This window comes from Leopardus geoffroyi, chromosome X (genome assembly GCF_018350155.1).
Source record: "Leopardus geoffroyi isolate Oge1 chromosome X, O.geoffroyi_Oge1_pat1.0, whole genome shotgun sequence".
Taxonomy (NCBI): Eukaryota; Metazoa; Chordata; class Mammalia; order Carnivora; family Felidae; genus Leopardus; species Leopardus geoffroyi.
In genome coordinates, this window is record NC_059343.1 from 11,826,581 (window position 1) to 11,845,976 (window position 19,396).

General features: G+C 43.0%; 1 pseudogene; it reads right to left on the reverse strand.

The window, feature by feature from the left end:
• Nucleotides 1-16,176: 16,176 nt before the first annotated feature.
• Nucleotides 16,177-17,832, reverse strand: LOC123595212 (annotated as a pseudogene).
• Between the last annotated feature and the right edge of the window lie 1,564 nt (nt 17,833-19,396).

Sequence of the window (19,396 nt, forward strand, 5' to 3'; positions counted from 1 at the left end):
GTTATAACTTTTTGTGGCAGGCAATCTCATTTTGCTAAGATCTAAAGCCTTGGGGGTACTTGTCCAATTGATCTATATGACTCTAACTGCCAGATAACAGGGGAGCTCTCTTTCCCATCTTTGCATCCAGCTCTACCTTTGGCAGAACCCTCAGTATCATCCGAGGAAAAGGAGACTGATTCAGAGTATAAAGCTCTAGATGAGTGGTCCTCGACTAGGGGTGAATTTGCCCCCCAGGGGACATTTGCAACATCTAAAGACATTTTTGGTTGTCACAACCAGTGGTGGTTGGGGATGTCATTGGCTCTAGTGGTCAGAGGTCAGGGGTGCTGCTGAACACCCTGCAATACACAGGACAGCAAGGAAACGAATTCTTCCCCAAAGCTTCTAGAAGCAGTAGAACCCTGCCATTTAATCCACTGAGACCCATTTTAGACTTCTGACCTCCAGAACTCTAAGATAATAAGCTTGTGTTGTTTCAAGCCACTACTCCTGTGCTGATTTGATACAGCAGCATCTAGAAAAGAATTCATACGGGAACAGGCAATTTATAGAAGAGGAAACATAAATGCCTAATAAATATATTAAAAAAAAAACCCTCAAACGCAGAAATTCAGATGAGACACTATTTGAAACCCATAAATGCAAAGAAAAGACGTGGGGCGAAGTAACTTTCGCCACTGCTGGTGGGAGTGAAATGGACATAACCATTCTGGGGAACAATGTGACAGCACTTACTATCATGAAAAATGTGCATGGCTAGAACTCCACAGTTCCACTTTGAGGGATAAACCCTAGAGAAAATCTGGCACAGAAGCATCAGGAGAGTTCTAGAACAATGCACATTGTAGGATCATTTCAATACAAAACAACTGGGAAACACGCTAACTATTGGTCAATTGAGGAATTTATAAATATATTACGCTACCTGCGTAGATTGAATACATTGTCCAGAATGAATACGTGAACTATGTGTCTCAACACAGAGAGATCTTGAAAACATACCACTGAGGACACAGAGCAATTTACAGTGTGATGCACACAGTATAATGGCCTTTGTGTCATTGTCAACACACACAGGGCTATTATATGTTTTTCACGGATGTCTACGTGTGTGGTAAAACGTGGAAACACGGACCGGGAACATTCACGCCCTTCTGTGCTGGTGATAGACGCTGGAGGGGATGGGAGATGGGACTACAAAGGACGACAGAGGGGATTTCGACTCCACCTGCAATGTTCTACTTCTTAGACACGTAAAAACACAAAAAGAAAAATGGCACAGAAGATACCAACTTTTGTTCACAGATTTTCTTCTTACACTTTTCTTTCTCTTTTTGCCTTAAATTCTTCTCAAAATACAAGCATAACACCCAAAACAATGGACGTTAAGAGGAGAGTGATCATATTGAAATTGGTTTCGAATAAACCCTGGCTTAAAACTTACATTCAAGCCACCTGGGCGGCTCAGTCGGTTCAGCATCCAACTCTTGATTTGGGCTCAGGTCATGATCTCATGGTTTGCGAGTTCAAGCCCCTCATCAGGCCCCACGCTGATGGTGCAGAGCCTGCTTGGGATTCTCTCTCCCTCTCTCTGCCTCTCTTTCGAAAAATAAATAAAATTTTAAAAACTTACATTCAAAACTTAATAACTCACTTTGTCTTTCCGATCTCAGGAAGTATCTTGACACATTAGTTCGGACCTAATATCTTTAAGAATTAAATTGATATTGGATTAATGGGATAATGGAATAGGTGCTAGATGAATGAATGGAATAATACCTGAGTGTTACTAAAATCGGTATCACATTTTCAATCGAGAAAAGTGTCTGACATGCATTGCCTAACTGATTTTCCAAAGAACCCCATCAGTGAGGTAAGGCGGACCTTCTGAAGAGTCCTGTTTTTGGGGTGAAAAAATGGAGGCCTAAAGAGGACACTGACTGGTTCAAGGTTGATAAGTGGTAAGAACCAGAGCTTGGACGCATGTCTTCTGATTCTAAGTGCCATGCTTTTTGTACTATATCAACTACTACCTGGGATGGGACATGGATTATTTAGTAGCTCTTCCTATTTAAGAAAAAAGAAGGAAGAGAGGGAGGGATGGAGGGTGGAAGGAAGGAAGGGAAGAAGGAAAGCAAACCAGGATATTTTAGATGTTCTAGATGTTCTAACCGGCTCAAATGCCATTAACGTCTGCTCTGTGAACTGGCTGTTTAAATAAGCAAGGAAGCATGCAAATGATTCTTATTCTGGGTTCATATCTAGTACAGTGTTCACATCAAAAGAGGGACTGGTCCTAACATTTAAATTTTATTGGGTAAAGTCCTGGGCAAGCAATATCAAGATGGCTAATGGTAAAAGAGAAACAAGCAAGAGTTACAAAGATAATGTAGAAATCATGTCGAATTTGGAATCATTAAGGGAACCGGTCATGTTTCACTGGGAAAAGAGAAACCTTAGGGAAAGTGATACTTCTAAAATATAGAGCTGTCAAAATATTTAAAAAAAAAAAAAAAAGGAATGGGTTGCCTCAGAGGAGTTCAAGCAGAAACTGGATGAACGGTTTCCAGCAATGCTTAAAAGGAAATGTTTATTTTGGAAGAGGCACTGAACTAGATGAGAGACATAGAGTCATTCTCTGCCAATCACTCTCCCTAACACCGGTCTAATGGAGGGAAGCAAGAATCCACTCGAATAGTTCTGGAGGTCCCTCCAGCAAAGGGGCATTGAAGTAACAGAGATTCCCTCCAGATCTCACAAACGTCACGCAGGTATGTGTGTGTCTCAAAGGGAGAGTGGAAAAGATACAACGAAGATCTTGGAGAGGGATGTGACTTCTGCCTTTGTCATCTTAACCTATTCTTGTGGGGTCTCTGAAGACTGAGGTCAGGTATGTGACGAAGAATGTCACACGAGAAGACAGAGATGGGTAAGAACCCGAGGAGATGGGTCTCACCCGTCATGGGAACACCGGTGCCCGTCAGGTCCACACAGAAGCAAGTTGACAATTGCCACGAATTGAGGTCAGGTGCCCAACTGGGAAATGGCGCGAATGATCTGGCAGGTAGCTTGACGGGTGGTAGTATCGTGAATCACTGTATTACCCAATATGAAATCTAGAACTGGGAAAGGCGAGAGAGGAATAAGTCAAAGCAACTCGGGTAACTGAGGCCGTCTGTAATATCTGATGGAGCCTTGCGTGGGAAGAGGAGTAAGATGGGTGAAGTCTTGTGGACAACAGAGAGCGGATCCAATCTTCCATTTTAGTCCTCCACCTTCTCTAGGAATACAATACACAACTGCAACCTCCCACCCTCATCCTAGTGTGCTGTCATCTCACCACACTCTCCTGGAGCTTTCCTTGCTCTTATGGACATTAACACAATCCTTTCTGAGGACATGCCCTACCAGAATCCGCGCTTTAACAAGATCACGGTCACGTGTATGCACATTAAAGGTGGAGAGGCCTCGCCTCAAGGATTTGGAACTGTGGCCCAATCAGGACTGTATTTGTGAATTAGCTTAACTGCACAGCAACCAACCAACAAGGAGTTATTATTTTGAACCCAAACTTTTCCAGAGTTATCAGAAAATCTAGTTCTATACCTGAACAGAGTGGACCGTGGGGGTGAAGGTCAAAGATGTTTTGAGAAGACACGACCCCTTCCTTTTTGCAAATGTCAAACCAAGAAAATGAGAATGAGATCAGAGAACAGACCTAGGGAAGCTTTCTCAAGGGGCTATTTCCCTGAGCGTGGCCTGTTTTGCCACCGAAATCTTTGGGACTACAGAAACTGATAGAATGGTAGGCACTCCCACTTCTAATGTTGAGGGTTTGCAATGCATCAAAGGAGACTGGCTTTGTGAAATTAAATCCGACTTCCTGGGATTACTGCAGTTTTTCAGAGAGGGCTTCCTTAGTGTCCTAAGAAGGTTTAATATTGAGCCAAAAAATATAATAGTATGGTGGATAGTGGATTCTCCAGAATCCATTCCACTCAGCCAACCGTGGAAATTCCATCCCTCTTGCCAGTAATTAATTCAGGGCTGGGCAGGCCTAAGCCTGCCAGTTTGGACCAAAGAGAGGTGCTTGGAGAGACTTGCCGGGCGCATCTCAGAAAGAAGCTGCCTCGGTTTTAGAAGAGACCTAGGAGAAGCCTCCCCTCGCTTGACAGACATGGACAAGGGTGGATGGGGGGGGCAGACTGCAACCTGGGTGGCCATCGTGCAACCACAGGCACATGCCTTAGGATGAAGCCAACCCCATAGGCTTAAGAAGAAATTCTCTTTTTCTCCCTTTCTGCAAATTTCGAATCCCCGGATGGGGGAAATAGAACGTGAGTCCCTAATGGCACTATCGAATCCCCGAAACTCACTCTACTTCTGGACTTTCTGTTGCACATGCTATTACATTCATTCCCTAAGTCCATTTGATGTGCGGTTTATTGCTGGCCACAGCCATAAACATCCTTACTGATACAAATCATCGGTGAGAATCCTGTCTTTATGGCAGGCACGACACAACGGCACAATTAGCACGGATTCGCGATCCTCATTTCTGAAGTGATGCTATTTAAAAGCACATGCTCCTATGCCAGGTGAAAGAATACGATTTTTACCAACTATAATGAGATTCAACAATGACAGCAGAGTAATTTTGCAAACAGATGTCATGATACTCCCATCTTGTGGAACGCTTATTTTAGTATCTTTATTGGCAATTTTTCACCAGGTGCTCAGGGCTGCGGTCGCTGTAATTGATAAGACTGATTGCATCATGGAGAACATTAACATGCTAATTTCACTTCGACTTTCAGATCGTATTTATTGAGTCGATTCTATGTGAAGCCTTCCACTGTTTTCACTTGAAAAGTTCAAAATGGGACTCCGTTTTACATTTTATTATCTCTACCTTTAACCATTGAGGGTGCCCCGTGTCTTAACATGTCTGGAATTTGCAACTCAGGGAAGAAGGTGATTTTAGAGGTTTCTTGGCAAGCTGGTAACTGATTAGATCTGTTAGGGGGGGATTGAAAGTCTGGGGCCTTTATTCCTTTAATAAAAAAAAAAAGAGCCAGTGAATTCCGTTTTTGAAGTTAACACGTAAGCCACTTGTCAGGTATTAATGTTCATGATTCTCCATATGGGAGTTCTCCTCCCTTGCATGCTCTTGCTTGTTTTCTCTGCTAATTCAAATTTTAGCTATCCCCTGGTTTTTAAGACTTAGTTCAAGTACAACTCCTTCTTTTTTTTTCAACGTTTATTTATTTTTGGGACAGAGAGAGACAGAGCATGAACGGGGGAGGGGCAGAGAGAGAGGGAGACACAGAATCGGAAACAGGCTCCAGGCTCTGAGCCATCAGCCCAGAGCCCGACGCGGGGCTTGAACTCACGGACCGCGAGATCGTGATCTGGCTGAAGTTGGACGTTTAACCGACTGCGCCACCCAGGCGCCCCTACAACTCCTTCTTTAAATCTTTGTAACTGACTCATGACATAGCCTGGAGGATAAGCTGGTACCACACTGAGACCTAGAACTAGACCCATCTTGACTTCCGAGCCTTGGTACTCTCGCCTGTAAAATGGGGGAACTAAAAGTGCAGGCATACCTCGCTTTATTGGGCTTCACTTTAGAGTGTTTTGCAGATACTGCAATTTTTTTTTACCAACTGAAGGTTTCTGCAGCAATCGGACAACGGGTAAACTGCCGTTTATCCAACAGCGTTGGCAGACTTCATGTCTCTGGGCCACATCTTGGTAATTCTTGTGATATTTCAAACTTTTTCTTTATTATTCTACTTGTTATGGGGATCTGTGATCGGTGACTTTGATGTTACTACTGTCATCGTTTGAAAGCACCACGAATCGCACCCATATAACATGGCAAAATTAATCAGTAAATTCTGTGTGTGTTCTGACTGCAGAGGCGGTAGAAACAGAAAGAGAACAAGAATCAGAAATGGAGCCTGAAGACGTGACTGAATTACTGCAATCACATGATAAACTTTAATAAATGAGGAAGTGCTTCTTATGAATGAGCAAAGAAATTGGTCTCTGGAGGTGGAATCTACTCCCGGTGAAGATGTGGTGAAGGTCATTGAAATGACAACAGAGGATTTAGAATATTACATTAATGCGATTGATAAAGCAGCGGCAGGGTTTGAGAAGATTGACTCCAATTTGGAAGAAGTTCTACTGTGGGTAAAACGTTATCAAACAGCATCACACGCTACAGAGAAAACTTTCATGAAAGAAACAGTCCATCGGTGTGGCAAACTTCATTGTCATCTTATATAAGAAATTGTCACCGGGGCGCCTGGGTGGCTCGGTCGGTTAAACGTCTGACTTCGGCCTAGGTCATGATCTCACCATTTGTGAGGTGGAGCCCCGCGTTGGGCTCGGTGCTGACAGCTCGGAGCCTCGAGCCTGCTTCCGGATTCTGTGCCTCCCTCTCTCTCTGCCCCTCCCCTGCTCATTCTCTCTCTCTGTCTCTCAAAAATAAATAAATGTTAAAAACGAAATTGCCATAGCCACACCAACCTTCAGCAACCATACCCTGATCAGTCAGCAGCCCTCAATGTCAAGGCAAGACCCTCTGCCAGCAAATAGATTATGACTGGCCTAGAGCTCAGATGATGGTTAGCAGCTTTTAGCAATAAAACATTTTGTAATTAAGGTATGTACCTTGGGGTGGTTTTTTTTTTCTCTTAGATATAATGCTATTTCACATTTAATACGCTACGCTGTAGTGTAAACACCACTTTTCTATGCCCTGGGAATCCAAAAAAATCACTTGACTCATTTTATTGTGATATTTGAGTTATTACAGGGCTCTAGAACCGAACCTGCAGTATCTCTAAGCTATGCCTGTATTCCATGCCTGGATGGACCACAGTTTATGTACCCATTTGCTTACTGGAGGACATCTTGATTGCTTCCAAGTTTTGGCAATTACAAGGAAAGCTGTTGCAAATAACTGGGTGCAGGTTTTTGCGTAGATATGTTGCCAACTTGTTTTGGGTAAGTGCCAAGGGGTGCGATTACTGACTCACGTGGTATGAATATGTTTCGTTTTGTAGAAAACCAAGAAACTGTCTTCCAAAGACAGTTGCATTCCACCAGCAATGAATGGGGGCCCCTAATGCTCCCCATCTCCACCATCAGTTGGTGCTGTCGGTGTTCCCGATTTGGGCCATTCTAATAGGTGTGGAGTGATATCTCGCTGCTGTTGAAATTTGCATTTCCCTTATGATGTAGGATGCAGATCAGGTTGTGGTTGAAATATATTTTCTCGTGGAGGGAGCATAGGGGTAGGGGGTAGAGGCAGGTCTTGATAAAGGGGCATAGGCCAGAATTGGAGAACTGTAATTGCCCTGGAAGAGGTTGGCTTTCTCTGGAGGCGATGACAAGTCCCTAAAAAGGATGACGTGATCAGATTTGTTTCTTAGAAAAATCACTGTGGCTGCATGCAGAGCGTAGACCGACCAGTCAGAAGATAGAAATCAAGGGAAGAGATGATACAAGACATGGAAGGAGGGTTGGAATTAAACGGATGGAATAAATGGTTGGAATTAAATGGATTACAGAGCTCTTTGGGGGAGGGAAAGACAGGACTTAGACTGATGCCCTCTCTTCCAGCAAGCCCTCCCTGATAGCCCTTGCCCGCGGGACAGCAAGCCTCCGTGTGCTGTGCTTCCCGGAACCCCATTTGTGCTTCTACTGTCATTCCTCCAGCATCCAGCTTCATCCACCAGGGGGGAGTCAAGTGCAAAGAGGGAGAAGAGAGAGGCACAGAATGGAGGTCAGAATGCCTGGGTTTGTATTCCAACTCTACGACTCGTGGCTTCTGACCTCTTAGGTAAATTGCTTAACTCTTCTGTTGAATCTCCATTCCCCTATCTATGAAGTGGGAACTGCTTAAAACCTTGTATCATGAAGTTGGTTTGAGACACGAATAGGAGAGTGCCATAAAAGTGGTATAAAAATAATAAACAATTGTGTCTTGCTATTATTGCCTCCACAACCCACACACGCATGTGCACAAACACATTACACGGAAGACAACAGCTTGACGTAAACAAAGATGGTATGAACTGACAGCCCAAGGCCTGACTTTGTACCTGGCTAGATCTATGACCATGGGCAGGTCAAGGTCCCCTTGAACCTTGATTAATAATAGCTAACATTGCCTACGTCGAATTTAAGCTAACGTTTTCTAAAGAGAACAAGTTAGCTGTAACTGCTCTGCATGTTCGAACGGACTTAATCCACACACAACAACCTTACAAGGTAGGTACTGCCATGATTCTTCCCATTTTACAAATGAGGACACTGAGGCACAGAGACAGTAAGTAACGGCTCAAGGCTACACGGCTAATAAGGGCTAGAGCTGGGATTCAACCCCAGGCAGTCTGTTTCAAGAGCTCAACATCCTTTTTTTAAAAAAAAAATCTTTTTTTTTTTTAACGTTTTATTTATTTTTGAGACAGGGAGAGACAGAGCATGAACAGGGGAGGGTCAGAGAGAGGGAGACACAGAATCGGAAACAGGCTCCAGGCTCTGAGCTGTCAGCACAGAGCCCGACGCGGGGCTGGAACTCACGAACCGTGAGATCACGACCTGAGCTGAAGTCGGACGCTTAACCGACTGAGCCACCCAGGCGCCCCAAGAGCTCAACATCCTTAACCACGATGGGCCTCTTCCAGCTGTACGAGTACGATTCCACGGTGGCACCTTGCGGAGCTATTTGCACCTGGCCGTTTCACTCTTTTTGAAAGAATAGGTTATTTGCATTCTCCATTGTCATCTTTAGCTGTCTTCGAGAATTTGGTGACATGTGCATTTATCTCATTAATGTCCCTGGACTAATCTTCCCATCAGTATTTCAGGGCTAGACAAACTCTCCTAAGACACGCCATGTGTCATCCCTCCCTATTTCAAATTACTTGACGCTTGGTGACTTCAGCTATTTCTCTAGGGAGCCTTGTTCCACATTTCATATTCCAGTAATTCCTTAAATGAAACTCATTTCTAAAACCATCTTCTCATTTCCTTTATCACTTGTTGCAGTCACAGTTTTATTTGGCCCTTCCTACGTGTTCTTAAACACAGTCACGTGACCCCAGTCAGCAGCCCTTGATCCTGGTAATCCACAGCATTCCTGTTCTAATATCTAAAGGTAAATAGAAAAAGCAAACTTGACTTTAATGAATATTTCATTCAATGAATATCTATTTTTTTCATGCTCTGGCACATGCACAAAAAAAACATCGAATCACGAGACCTTTGCAAGCTCTTTAAAAAGTAGATATTGAGGGTGTCTGTCTTTCTGTCTGTCTCTCTCTCTCTCATACACACACACATGCATGCACATTTAAAAAATTTTGGGGGGGAGCTCCTGGGTGGCTCAGTCAGTTGAGTGTCCAACTTCGGCTCAGGTCGTGATCTTACGGTCCGTGAGTTCGAGCCCCGCGTCGGGCTCTGGGCTGATGGCTCAGAGCCTGGAGCCTGTTTCAGATTCTGTGTCTCTCCCTCTCTCTCTGCCCCTCCCCCACTCACACTCTGTCTCTCTCTGTCTCTCAAAAATAAACGTTAACATTTTTTTTTTAATTTTTTTAAATGTTTATTTATTTTTGAGAGAGAGAAGGAGACAGCATGAGTGGGGGAGGGCAGAGAGAGAGGGAGACACAGAACCCAAAGCAGGCTCCAGGCTCCGAGCTGTCAGCACAGAGCCCGACGCGGGGCTTGAACTCACAAACCGCGAGATCACGACCTGAGCCGAAGTCGGACACCTAACTCACGGAGCCTCCCAGGTGCCCCACACATGCACATTTTTAAAATTCTCTCCCTTTAAACAGAGACCGGCGAAAAATTTTCTAAAACTCAAATAAGCACCTTTGACATTTCACCCCTGTGCTCACTCACAGCTTCAGCCATGAGAAACCACAGGATGACACATGAAGAAGCCTTTTTGTTTTCAAAAACAGATAGTATCTAGCCCAGCAGTTTTGAACCTGGGGTGATTTGGCACCACAGGGATCATTTGCAATGCCCGGAGACATTTTATTCGTCACCACTGTGTCGGGGGGAGGGGGTGGCTACTGGCATCTAACATCCAACAACGCACAGAACAAAGGATTATCTAGCCCAAAATGTCAACAGGGTTAAACTTGAGAAACTCTTAAAGCCTCTGTCAACATTTGATACAATTTATGCTTGCACAACTCAACGTCCTCAAAATGTGCCCTTGTAATAATTACGTAACATTTCAGCCCGCGGACAACTTTGGAACCACCAGAGGTCCCCTCATAAGTCCTTCATTCTGGAAATAAAAGCATGGACACATCAGGCTATAAAGACAAACCAGGCCCCAAAACTTAAGGAATCAGAAAAAATCAGCCATCCACAAGGCCATTTTGGGAATGTTTCTAAAAACTTTTTGTGTTTAAAAACAAATAAGGCAACTTTAAAAAGCAAGCCAAATTTCTTCTCTTGTGATTTAATTTCCTGTTCTCAGAATTTCAAGTTTCTAACGCTTAGTGTCATCTGATCTCACTTTTGTCTTGATTCCGTGTTCCGATGAAAGGCTATGTGATAACAGCCCTCTTGAGTTTCTAAATGGGAGAATCTAACGTTCTGACATATGACCTGGCCTCAAAGTGCACCTCCAGATGAGATCCAAATCTGAATCATTAGGGAGAGGCTACGCAGGAGAGGAGGGTTGTGTCTTTTTAGTTCTCATGCAGAAAAATTCTATTTCTTCTTATCGACCTCATTTCCATAATGAATCACCACTGGAAGGACATGGCAGCCTCTCAGTTACCCATGGCCACAACCTTCTAAACCCAGCTTAATGGCCCTCCTTTGCTTGGCCCAGTGCCGCCAAAGACTGTTGGCTCACGCCAAAATCAATCCTCTTGGCTGCTCTCTAATTTTCATTTAGTAAATTTAGAATATTATGAAGAGCCCTTCTAACCCCTCTCTGGGATAATGTCCAGGAGCCACTTTGCCTAAACAAAGTCATTGATTTTAATGGAACAAATGAGAGAGCAATTTGTATTGCATGGCACCCTGACAAAGACGGGGAAATGCTAGGACTCATTTGTCCCCAATTCTATCTCGAATGATAATAACGACTCTGCAACCAAAGCAATCTTTTACAAAAGTAAATTAGATCACGTCACTCCCAGGTTAAACCTTTTCCATAGTTTTCCATTACTGTTAGGAGAAACTCTGAAATCTGTCGTGCAGCCTATAGAAGAAGACCATTCCCTAGGCCCTGCCTTTCTTGCCAGTCTCAACGCACTCCCTCTCCATCAAATTCTGTGCTCCCTTATTCTGGATCTCTTCAAGTCCTCTTCCCTCTTCCTGGAAAGCTCACGCCTGCCCCCTTGCTTTGCTTAGCCGATCCCTTCGCATGTTTCAGATCATGGCTTCAATTCGTTCCCTCAAAGTCCTTTCTGCTTGAATTACGTCTGCCGAAAATTCCATTGGCCAAAGCAAATCCTATGCCAAGTTCGAAGCCAAAGGTGAGGATATATACTATGATGAGGCCAAGGCAAAGAGTAAGGATGTAGGGCAGAGGGAGGAATTGGGGCCGTTTCTGTAATCACCGCCAACCTCTTCCAGCTGCATACAAGTGATGATTAGGCACCGCCTCACGATGGTTCGTGTGTACCAGTGCTCATCTGGACACAGTCAACTCATTTAGACAGCTGAAGAGTCGTCTGTTTCCAGTTCCTTGTCTGTACTTGTCCTCCACCTGAAGCCCCATTACACCTACAACACCTTAATCAGATCTGGTAGATTTCCCCTTTTCTCCACATACCTCCACAATGCATTCTTTCTTTGAAATTCCACTGAAATCCAATCTGTTGAAGGAATTAAATACAGGAGACCAGGAGCAGGTCTGAAACACAGAGGCAGCCATGTACCTGAGAAAGACAGCCCTATTGGAGCCAATCCTGATATTCTCAACTGGTCGTAAGCAAAGCTGACAAAAGAAACAAAATGAACTAGGCTCAGCCAAGGCCACCCCGTGAGCATGTCTGGCACGAGGCCGATCCACAACCACAAAAATGATCAAACATTCCTCTCTTATGATCAACATGAGTGACTGCCGCTTCTTTACCGATGACCACTCAAGCCTTGCTTTAATCCTCCCGTCTTGTCTCCTAGATAAACATTATTAAAGTACCCAATCCTCAAATTGTCACAGCTCCTTGAAAACAGGCAAGCTAGAAGAGGCTCTGATTTCTTAAATCCTCCTTAAGGATTTCACCTAAGCCCTCTGAGGAGGCCTTCCCAGACCCCTCTTACCGAGATGTCCATGGTTCTTCCAGGGAATGGTACTTCTTGTGGCAACAAGAACAATAAACCTGACATTGTTTGACTCTAGCTGTGTTCTTGGGGTGTCTGTTCAGTAAGCTTCAATACCTTTAGGTAACTCATTCCCATTCAAAGGGTTAAGCGCTCTGACATAGGCCTGGTTTGAAACACACTGAATTTCAAGCACTGCTCAAGAGCACAAGATTTAAAGAAGATTTAAATAAAATCACCAAGTGAATTTAGGATTTACCCAGGCTGGGCAATGTGCTGAGACCAGACAGATGCAGGAAGCATTTGCTGATAACACACGATGTCCCTTTTCTGTAAGTTCTGAATAGAATAGTCATAATGTATTCAGAGTGACTGAATTTATTCTCCCATTAGTGCCTAGACTCCAACAAGATAAAGCGAGTTTCCATAGGCTAAAATGTGGATTTTTTTTTCTCCCCACATTAGCTGCTTTTAAGACTCAAACCTGCGTCTAGTAAGCAAAATCAGTTCTTATGGGGGCCCAGAGACTCATTCTTTAGAGTTAGTGTGGCCCGAATTCCTGGTTCATTTACCTTCACATTTTTTCCAATAAGTATTTTGTACTTTCTTACATGACACTGCTTTCATTTTCGGTCATTGAGGAGTGGAAATGAGCAGTAAATTCTCACTTCTGCCAATTTTCCAGATGCCATCCAAATCGCACACTATCATATTACCAGGAGACACATGCGCATTATTGTAGAAATGTCATTAATCATAGTATTATCAGTAATTGGTATATTTTCTCAAAATAAATTTTATTTGGGGAAAAAAACAGATGTGTATTCAGTATCAGCCTGAATACTTTACCAGGTAAGAACTGTTAAATCCTATTGAAATATTTCCCCAGGTAGTCAACCAAAAGAGCTCTAGAAGCAACAACCTACTCTTCCAGCATATGCGAAGCTCTCCCGTTCGAGAAATGAAGATGACCGTTTTTTACTTAAATGAGGAAACGGGTAGGTGAGTCACTTTCAAATACTGACGGAGCTTTTATGGATGTTACCACAGAGGTCTGAGCTCCAGTTTTCTCACTTGGTTTCCCTTCTTCATTTCTTAATTAAAAAGAAAATTGTGCAAATGTGGTAGACATTAGGGCTGTAGGCCAATTCACCTCTCTCTGGGCACAGGGTCTGTTTGTTATTTCCCTACCCGCTGGGACTCAGGGTGGCCATGAGACTCGCTTTGACCAATGAAATTCAAAACTGTGTTAATTTTTGAATGTGTGTTAATTCCTTCCAAGAGAAAGGCTTTAGATGGCCCCCGCGAGACCGCGTAAGATAGCCCCCGTGAGACCACGTATCATCTCTTTCCTCTTGCCATGGTGACGAGTGAAGCTGTTTGTCATCCCAGGCATAACCTAAACCATGCCAGCAGGCAGGCGTTTTTATTGTTAAAAAAGTAAGGCTTTTTTTCAAACAATATAAAGATATATAGAGCTTCACTTGCCAACACATTAGCCACTAGTCATACATGGCTATTTTGATGGGGAAAAGAAAATAGTTCAAGATTCATTTCCTCAGTCACGCTACCCACATTTCAAGTGCTCAACAGTCACATGTCACTAGGGGCTACTGAATGGGATAGCACAGGTGCAGAAAGTTCCGCTGGGCAGCGCTGAAGAGTTGGACAGCAAAGTACCCAAATCACTGTCCCCACACCCCTTCACCAACCCCTCCCTAAATGCCACCACTCCTTACGGATCATCCTTCTTCTACCTTATATTACTTTTCCTATGGTTTCACATTATAAATATAAATACATCCACATACATACCTATACATAGTGCTTGGTGACCCGCCTTTTTAATTCAGCCAATAAAAGGTCCGGGAGATCGTTTTTTTCCTGCTGGATATTTAGGTGGTTTCTACAAGTAACCACTTCTTAGCATATTGATAGGGATCCTTCTAGCTCTTCGTCCGGGAATTTTTTTCTACCTTGACATAATATATAATATGTATTATACTGTGATTTCTTTTTCCAGTTAAGTAACAATAAGATTTGGAGTTTATTCCATTCGTTTATATTCTCCTAAACCTTTTCTAATAATTTTGTCATTTTGATTTTACGTTGAGCTCTCGAATCCAACTGACATTTAGTCCTTCGGAAATAAACAAATAATTGAAATAAAGATAGAAAAATGACAGTGGTGTGAATTAGGAATCTAAAATATTGGTTTTCCACATAGAGAGCAAATCATATCAATTTCATTTTCTAACTACTCTATAATACTTAAAACTAACAGAAATGGATTAATAGAACAGAAAAGAGAATTCAGAAGCTGATGCATGTTTATTTGAAGTCCTGTGGCTTCATAGGGCACTTACCGTTTGTTTCTGATATGGCCAGTTATCCTCAACATTCTTTTTAAAAATCTCTCTTGGTTCCTTTCATTATATTTTCACTTTTATATGAATTTTAGGGTTGAATTGCCCCCCTTCCTTTTACCATTTCTTGTTGGACTTTTGAGTTGGAAAGCACATTCAGAAACCTGGCATGACTACATTTTTCAGGTATTATTTAATATCCTTCAGTAAATAGTTCTTTTTTAATTTCTTCAACTAAAGCTTACAACTTGCATTAGATCTAGCCCTGGTTTTATTTATTTTTACTGTATTTGCTATTGTTGATATTGTGAAACTAACTTTTTAAAATTCCATTTTCAGGGGCGCCTGGGTGGCGCAGTCGGTTAAGCGTCCGACTTCAGCCAGGTCACGATCTCGCGGTCCGTGAGTTCGAGCCCCGCGTCGGGCTCTGGGCTGATGGCTCAGAGCCTGGAGCCTGTTTCCGATTCTGTGTCTCCCTCTCTCTCTGCCCCTCCCCCGTTCATGCTCTGTCTCTCTCTGTCCCAAAAATAAATAAACGTTGAAAAAAAAATTAAAAAAAAAATAATAATAAAATAAAATAAAATTCCATTTTCAGATAGGTGATTGGTAGTATAAGAAGGCTATTAATGTTTATATTTTTATTTTCAATTTCCTTAACTATATGAACATTATTCGTAGGTTTAATCATTTTTCAGAGAAACCTTTTAGATTTTTCAAAGCAGATAATCAGTATTATCTTCAGGCAAAGACACTTTTCTCTCTTCTTTCCAATATTTATGCCTTTTATATCTTTTCGCTGTGTTCCTGCTTTTGGACATTTTTGAGGTACCTGAATGTTAAGATTATCTATTTACGTCCTCTTTATTTTTCCTGCTATCACACTCGTTAAAGGATAGACTGTTTGGGAGATCTTTTAAAAGAATCAGGTTTGTGGGGGCGCCTGGGGGGCTCAGTCAGTTGAGCATCCAACTCCAGCTCAGGTCACGATCTCACAGTTTGTGGGTTCGAGGCCCGCATCAGGCTCTGTGCTGACAGCTCTGTGTCTCCCTGTGTCTCTATTCCTCCCCCCGCTCATGCTCTCTCTCTCTTAAAAATAAATAAACATTAAAAAAAATTTTTTTTAATCAGGTTTGTGTTCTATTGATTAACTCTATAATTTTTGAAAAAGTACCATTAACATCTGCTTTGCCTTTATATTTATTTTTCCAGGTTTTTCTGTTGTGCTTTTATTGGGTTTTAGATTACACTGCTAATTTCATTTTCTCTGCTTCTCTAGGGAATGTATTTATAACCGCCTGTTTTTCTTCGAGCACTTTTTTGGCTGTACTCCACATTTCTTTTTTTTTTTTTTTTTTCAATCATTAAAAAGATACATTTTATTCAAAACCAGTATACCAAAGCTTAATTTCCATGATTTCAAAATCAAGTTGATTGTAGTGCAGATCGCTGTGGGCTTTGTCCCCTCCTATTTTCTGCTTTGGACCCATTTTTATATTTTGTACTTGTGGTTACAATGCCCGGGAAAAAAAGTTTCTGCAGATAGTCTTGTCTGACCACTCTGGACTGGTGAACTGTTAGTCTGGTGTAGGCATCTTCTCTATCTTTTTTTAAAATGTTTTTTATTTTGAGAGAGAGAGAAAGAGGGTATGTATGCAAGAGAGTGGGGGAGGGGCAGAAAGAGAGGGAGAGAGAAAATCCCAAGCAGGCTTCGCGCTGTCAGCACAAAGCCCCCCTCAGGGCTCGATCTCACGAACCGTGAGGTCATGACCTGAGCCGAAATCAAGAGCCGGAGGCTTAACCGACCGAGCCACCCAGGCACCACCTTCTTCTCTTTGATGTCCTCGTGACTCCAGAGTCTGTCACCCATGGCACTTGCCCACGGCCACAATCTTGGAATGAAGTAAGTTGCATCCACAAATTCTCCCCATAGACAAGCTTCTCTACCAATGACAAGTTTTTTTCTGCTCTTGGGAACCATCAAAATCAAGAGGGTCCACATTATAGCAATGTCTACAATCTTGTCCATAACTAATCAAATCTAAGCACCAAGGAGGAGAAAAGATCACGGGGAAACCAGCTGCTGTGTTTTCACCCTGTTCCTCACGATACGTTTTATCTTTCCATACTTGAGTGATTGTGCCTGACCAAAACTTCACACGATCATCAAAAACCTCTTGCCAGGCTGTGGGTCCCTTGTTTATGGTTGACACAAAACCCAAAAGCTCTTGAATGCAGAAGGATTCTAGTCTTCTAAAGTCTTTGCCAAAGCCTTTCTGCTTCATGAAATAATTCGATTTTTGGATTGGATTCTCAACATTGAAATTCCACTTCGTCACCTCCGAAGTGAATGAAGTGATCTGGAAACACTGTATTAACTTTGAAAAATTTTAGACAGGGAGCTCTAAACTGAATTCAGAATAGAGTTTATAGCTCTAAAGATCCCAGACTGCTTAGGTCTCCCCAAGAATGTGTACGTCCAGGGCTATAAAGCTCTGGTATGACTCGAATCCCTCACAACCAGGCATACTCGATCGCCATGGAGACATCATTTGGTGTATAAACACGAGACAAAGAATGTCTTCTTTGGTGCCTAACTCAGGGAAAGCAGCAACTGATAAGGGAAAGGCTGGTCATCAACTATGTGCCAATGCAGAACATTAAACTCATTAAAGGCTATGGCAGCCTTGTAGTACTCCCAAACTCTGATGGCCTTGAGGAAAACCACTGGTCCTTTCACAAGCAAAATACAAGAGTCATCCGAAGAGCCATTGGGGAAAACATCACACTCCGAGTCAAGGACAAGTGAGACTAGAAGTTGCTGTAACTCGACCGCAGTATTACGTTTAGCAGGGCCGCGACACCACTTGTAGAAGCCAAAACCCTCGTCATGGTATCATCGAAACACTTCAACTTTTTGTTTTCATTCCAGTTAAACACAGTGTTATATTAGTTTCAGGTGTACGATATAGTGATTCAACACTTCCATACGTCACCTGGTGCTCATCAGGACAAGGGCATTCCTCAATCCCTTCTTGCAGGAGGGAGCGGGCCGGGCGGCAGTGGACGAGGGGCTGTGGCTGACGAAGTTCCAGGGGGAGAGGTGCAGCAGCTGTGGACACATCTGTGCCAAGAGTGGCATAGGCCACAGAGCCTTGCCCGTGGGCGGAGACGGGGGTGGGGGCCACCAGCAGCGCTGGTTTTTTTGTAGGACTCTCATGACCTTGATGAACCTTATAATTAAGAAGTAATTCAGGTTAGGGGCGCCTGGGTGGCTCAGTCGGTTAAGCGTCCGACTTCAGCTCAGATCATTGTCTCACGGTCCGTGGGTTCAAGCCCCATGTCGGGCTCTGTGCTGACAGCTCGGAGCCGGGAGCCTGCTTTGGACATGGATCTGTTGTCAATATGATCTCTCTTTCTCTTACTACTGTTGGCTTTCACTTTTACAAATATTAATAATTCTGCCCTTGTTTATTTCTTTCATTCTAGCATTTTATGATAGATCTTTTCTAACCTTTACTTTTTCACCTGTTATTTCGCCTGAAGCCTACTTTTAAATTATTCAACCAATCTGTTTTTCCTTTTTAAAAAAATTTTTTTTAACATTTATTTATTTTTGAGACAGAGAGAGAGACAGAGCATGAACAGGGGAGGGGCAGAGAGAGAGGAAGACAGAGAATCTGAAACAGGCTCCGGGCTCTGAGCCGTCAGCACAGAGCCCGACACGGGGCTCGAACTCACGGACCGTGAGATCGTGACCTGAGCCGAAGTCGGCCGCTTAACCGACTGAGCCACCCAGGCGCCCCTGTTTTTCCTTTTTAAAAAAAAAGGTGTATTTAACCCATCTACGTTTAATGCAACTGTTAATATCCTTGGGTTTATTCATGCCATCTTATTTCATTTGTTCTACTTACCATGACTTGCCCTTATTTCTTCTTTTTCCTTCCTTGCCTACTGTTGTGCCGATACCTGTGCTTTGTTCCACTTAATTTTCTTCTAGTAATCGCGAAACGGCCATCATTTTTCTATTTTGCTACTTGCTGCTTTTAAATTTTTAGCAAATGCATACCTAACATTATAGTATTTTAGTTGCAACCAAAGGCAATGGGTATCTAAATCTTCCTCCCCGACAAAACGGAAATCTCACTTCCTTCTCTAACCCTTTCATTTCCCTTCTGACATCTAGGATTTGGATCCTGGGTTGTATCATTAGTGTTATTATTACCATTTGACTTTTGCATCTATAATCATGTGCAGTGATCAGTAGCTTTTTCTGGTACCATGCTGACCTCTGTGATTCTTCAGCTACATCTCTCTCTTGGCATCCGTTTTTATTCTGGTGGCACTGTAAGTAACATTTTTTTTTAATGTTGATTTTTGAGAGAGAGAGAGAGAGAGAGACAGAGCATGTGCGGGAGAGGGGCAGAGAGAGAGAGAGAGAGAGAGAGAGAGAGGGAGACACAGAATCCGAAGCAGGCTCCAGGCTCTGAGCTGTGAACACAGACCCCGACGCGGGGCTCGAGCTCACGAACCTGAGATCATGACCTGAGTCCGAAGTCAGACGCTTAACTGACGGAGCCACCCAGGTGCTCCTGTAAGTAACATCTTTAACTAGCACTTTCAAAGTGCCTCTGCGAGTCTCTGCATATCTAAAAGGTCTTAACTTCTCTTTTCTTAAGTTTACTTTTTAATTTATTTTGAGAGAAAGAGAG